The sequence below is a fragment of the Brachyhypopomus gauderio genome, chromosome 6, assembly GCF_052324685.1.
Source record: "Brachyhypopomus gauderio isolate BG-103 chromosome 6, BGAUD_0.2, whole genome shotgun sequence".
Lineage (NCBI taxonomy): Eukaryota > Metazoa > Chordata > Actinopteri > Gymnotiformes > Hypopomidae > Brachyhypopomus > Brachyhypopomus gauderio.
This window is the reverse complement of record NC_135216.1, coordinates 16,140,657-16,146,322: the sequence shown is the minus strand read 5'-3', so window position 1 is coordinate 16,146,322 and position 5,666 is coordinate 16,140,657.

Genomic DNA, 5,666 nt, shown 5'->3' with positions numbered 1-5,666 from the left:
TGGGATTAAGTAGTGATAGTTCATGTCCATAGACAGTGTTTATTAACATACTGGATTATTAAATTATTTGAAATTATTTTTCAGAACTATTGCCTGGGTGGTCTCTTTTCACTTTATTATATATTATAAGGCTGAATTTTAGAGAATGCCAGTATTCAACAAAGAATGAGTTTGACTGAGATATTTTTAGAACTCTTCTAATAAATATTTAATTATTTCTTAGTAAATAAAATACACACCACCAATTAAGAATTGATAACTGCCAGTGTCATGACCTCCAGGAACATTAGCCAGTCAACAGTAAATTCACAGTAATCCTTCTAAAACAAAAACTCTCAGGAGGTTAGAGCATATGCCGGAATCCATGACATTAAGCAAAGATCTAACAAGTGTTAGATCTTAATGGATAACATTTATTTAAACAGGCATTTTCTGCATTCTTTGTGACTATACTGGGGAAAACAGTTAAGGACTAATGCAATGTGTTATAATATTATATTATATATTATAATACTATTTGTTAACATTTAGCTTATTAGTTTACAATTTTACATTTTAATTGTTTCCCCTTTTGTTCCCACTCACAATGTCCAATATATCTTATATTATTTTACTATCTTGTAGACTTGGAATACGATCACTATCTAAAGACATTGCAAAGCACACAAAATACAAAGTAGAAAAACAAAGGGAATGAAATTAGTAGCATTATTATTTACATAGATGCATTTTTTTCATTTGCAAAGTTTTCTAACTTACCCAATCAGCTGGACTGGATGCTACTCTTTAATCAGTGTCACACTCAAATTCTTCAACTCTTTGGAAATGTTTCTCAGACAGTTTAGTAACAGCTCAACTAACCTGCATAATTTATACAGGAATGAACCAGAGATAATGTTACTCTAAGTCACCGTAGATGCTACATTTAGGTGCCCTTTACAACTATAACAGGGAGCTGTTGCATACTTTCAGACACATGCTTTCAGACTTTTGCAGGGAAAGTATCTGAGACGCACTGGGAACAAACAGGTAACCGGAGCACTTTCACCAAGACAAAAGGCAAAGGACTGCAGCCTATGACAAAAAGGATGCTGGTCTTAATGGATGCCTGACGTAGAATACAGAGAGATCTCTGTCTGTGCAAAATCTCTTGCCAAAATCAGCACAACAGCCAAGGGGGAGACACAGTTGGACCTGTGTCTTACATGAGGACTGTAACAATGCAAGGTATAGTCCTAAACAAGAATCTTTGCAGCGTTTGCTTGAAGATAATACGCTTCTGATTTAGGATTATAATCCAGAAAATTGCATTAAACTGCATTAAACATATTTTTTCTTGAGATTTGATGGACATATCTATTTTTGCACTCAAAAACCTTTCTCATGGTCGATTTCTACTACAAATGGCATTGTTTTGTTACCGTTTGAGTTTATTGTCACTGACCAATCATTTTTTGACACAGTGACAGAGATTAGAATGACTTTTATGGAAAGATAAGATGCCACCTAAGAAAGGTGATAAAACTGCAGCGAAAAAGGGGGACAAAGGAAAGGCTGAGGAACCCAAAGATGATGCCAAAGGAGGGAAGAAAGGGGGAAAGGGGGGCAAAGAGCAGCCTGCGAAAGGCAAAGGAAAGGAGGACCCCAAGAAAGGCAAAGGAAAAGGCAAGCAAGCTGTTACAAGTGAATCTGAAGAGGGTTCAGACGCTGAGTTATTAAGGAGCGAAGTTGAGGACAGTGAGACGGTGGATGAAGAGGAACTGCCAAGTGAGGATGATGCAGGCAAGAGGAAGGGCAAAGGGAAAACTGCCCTTAAAGGAGCTTCCAAGGCTATGGCTGTGAAGGGTGCAGCTAAGACAAAGCATGGGGAAGAAGGGGTTGATCCAAAAACGGGTAAGCGTGCCAATGTTAAGGGTGTATCTAAAGCTGAAGAGAAAAAGCCTCAAATACCTATAGGTAAAATGAAAGACTTTAACATTAAAGGAGCCTCTTCTACCATTATGGGTTTTGCTGCTGAAAAACAGAAAGGCCAGAAAAAAGAGGACGCAAAAGCTCATCTTAAAGGAGCCTCTAAAATACTCTCAGGTCTAGCTGGAAAGTCTTCACCTTTTTCAATGCCAACCAAAAAACAACCTAAAAGAGGGTTAAAAAGTACATCCCGGCTTTTCATGCGACTATCTAAGAAGAAAAAAGATACAGCACCCAAAGCATTGCAAAGTCCATCTAAGCTGTTTGCAGGGTTTGGTAAGCCTAAAGCTGAAGACCTAAAGAATACATCTAAATTCATGTCAGGTTTTTTAGGTGGTGGAAAAAATAAAGATGAGAAGAAAGAGGAAAGTGGAAAATCTTATTTATTGCTAAGTATTGGAGGAAAAACAGGAAAAAATGCAGCTGCAACCTCAGGGCTGGGAGGCAAATTCAAAGGAGTTTTTGGTAAGAAAAATAGTGGAGTTGCAAAATTCAAGAATAAAGGATGGGCTCTAGGAAAGATTTCTGGGGCAAGTAATTGGCTGACTCGTAAATTTATATCAGCTAAAACATCTCAGGGAAGACTAGGTTGTTCTGTTCGCAATCGCAGGTCAAATATGGAAAGATATCATGGTTATCAGAATGGAGGATACGAATATGATGAAGGGGAGTTTAGCTACGAGGATGATGATTATGATCAAGGAAACTATGGAAGGAATTACCCACAAGAACGATATTTGGGTAGGGACCATGATGGATATGATCATGGATGTTTCAGAGGACCACATCAATATGGCACCTATGAGGAAGAATATTACGATTACCCTGAAGATGAATATGGTTATTTTGGTGAGGAGAATGGTTACTATGAGGATGATTATAACTATTATGATGAGGATTATTATGATCAGTATGATGGACAACAGTATGACTGTTACGATAACGGAATGGAGTACTATGATTACAGACAGCATGGAATGGATGAGTATGGTTACTTTGATAATGGCATGGAATATGTGGAATTTGGGTTTCCAATTGAAGATGAATATGGGTGCTACGGGAGTGATTTGGACTACTACAATAATAGTCTTTACCCTGAACCATTTGATTATTATCAACAAAGTTTTTATGAGCAGGCTGATGGGATACCAGATACTTACCTAATGTATTCAAATTACCCAAATATATACAACCAAAACCCATACAGTTATGGTGGAGCTCCTACGTCGGTTTACCTTGATCCTCTTTTGGCTGGTAACCAGCCTTACACATATACAGAGGACACAATGGAACAAATTGAACCATCAGAGGTTTGTGAATATCCACAACTAGCACTGGAAAGCACACTGATTGAAGATCCATTCCGTCTTCCAAGACCACAAGTCAAATTGTTTGGAAAAGAGAAACTTGATATTGTAAACCCACCATATCCATATATTGTTCAGAATGATTTTGATGTGATGCCAGATATGCAACATGAAATGCAGACAACACTCCCTCAACCTGTGGGGTTTATTCACCATATTCCACAACAGCCTGGAATGGTCCAAAGATCACTATCTCCTACAGCAACTTCTATGATACTTGAGCAAACACCAGCATCAATTCCTGCAGTGCAAATAGGTTCTCCTATATTGGTCCAGTCACCTCACCTGCCATTCTCTCCAGTACCTCAAGTAGGTTCTCCTATTTTGGTCCAGTCACCTCAACCTCCGCCCTCCCCAATACCCCAAGTAAGGTCTCCCTTCCCACCCCACATGCCCTTATCACCCACTCTAAGCAGACATTCCTTTGGACCCATGCCACTGTCAACCCCAGCATCTCCTGTTCTGTCTTCAAGGAGACTGGATGCAAACTTTGGAGATCAAATTTCCCCCAGTTTTATTTACTCTGATCCCATCTATCAGAGACTCGACTTTCCAACTGAGTATGTGCAGCCAACACCACTAAGACGAATGAGTCCTTTTAACTCACCCCAGGTCTCCTTAAGGCAGAGCCATATTTCACCAGGTCAAAGTAGCCCTCTACCCTTCCAAAGGTATGATATCCAGCCAGAGGAAATGGGTCAGAGATTTTCACCAAGGCAACCAAGAAGAGTGTTTGGTCCATCATCATACAGTAACAATGCACAAAGACCACTGTCTCCTCTTCAAAGGAGAAAATTTAGTCCCCCACCTTCTCCACAGCCTTCTAGGGGTGGACCATCTCCTTCAGGTACTTTGAAGTCTCCCATTCCCCAGAGAAAACCTTTTTTGTCTAGGGCACCGTCCCGTCATACTAAGCAAAGAGAAAGTCCATTAACCTCACCAAGAGGTTCAATAAGAAGAAGTCCACCATCATCTCCCAGAGTGAGCCAGCGACAAAGTTTCCATTCAGGTCCTCCTCCAAGTCCATTTAGGCCAATTGGTGGAAAAAACAGGAATGACTCTTTCATATCTTCCAGATCAGTTGCTTCACCGCAACTCTCTTTGAGGAGAAGAAGCCCTCCCTTATCTCCAAGATTGAGTCAACAAATGGAAAATGAGGACTCGCCATATCCAGCCCACAAAGGTTCATCCCCCAGGCAAAGAATGGGATCTCCAAGACCAATGTCCCCTCCTGCCACTGGATCCCAAAGACCTCTGTCCCCTACAGCATCAAGATTTTCTAGTAGAATCCAACATGATGCACACACTCTTCCTACCCGTTCATCCACACGTAGATTCAGAGGATTTGGGCGAAACAAAGTACCAATGGGTACTGTTAAACCTTCACCAGTCAATCCAGTCTTGCGAACAAGAAGCCGTCAAGATGCTCCATTAATGCAAAATGTTGCTCCTTTCAGATCTTCCATTAATAGAGGAACAATAGGCACAGGACCTATTAATCAAAGTACAGCCTCCTCTCCTGTTATGTTGAAAAGACCAGGTTCTAGGCCAATGGGTTTCCATGATTCAAAACGATTTTTTGCACCGGGAACACCAAATACCCAGAGGGCTTTTCATAGACCTGTTGGGAGAGGGCGACCAGTTGTAAGGTCAATGAATCCTATTCCACTCAGGCAGTCAGTAAGAGGGCCAAGTCATCCTATTGTAATGAATGGCCAAGCATCATTTCCTGAACAAATATCAATGAAACATCCAAGTATGCCATCCCCTCAAACTTCCCTGAGGCATACACCAAATCAGCTATCAACAAGACCAGGATCACCTCAGTCTTTGATGAGACCAGGTTCACCTCTACCAATGAGATTGGCCTCACCTCACCTCTCAGCAAGATCTGGCTCACCAATGCCTATGCCCTCTCCAGGTGCTTTGCACAGTCAAGCTATTAACCGTACTTCACTTAGACCACAATTTACACCTGGTACTTATCCTCATGAAATAGGATCATTTAGCCAGACAGTTGCACAAGGACCTTCTCATCTCTTAACAAATACTCTGCAGAACTCAAATCTTTCCCCTGCTTCATATCATTCACCTCTTCAAATGTTTGGGTCTCCTCCCATTTTGACGAATGTATCGCAAAACCCACAGCTTGTTAATGCTGCATATAGCTCACCACTGCAAAGACCTGCTTCACCTCATTCATTAGTGATGGCTCCAGATATTCAGGCAACTGATCAAACATCTCCAGTGCTTCGTAATGCACTCCAAAATCCTTATCTTCGCAATGCTTCTTTCACCTCCCCTCTACAAAGAATGTCTTCCCCTCATACA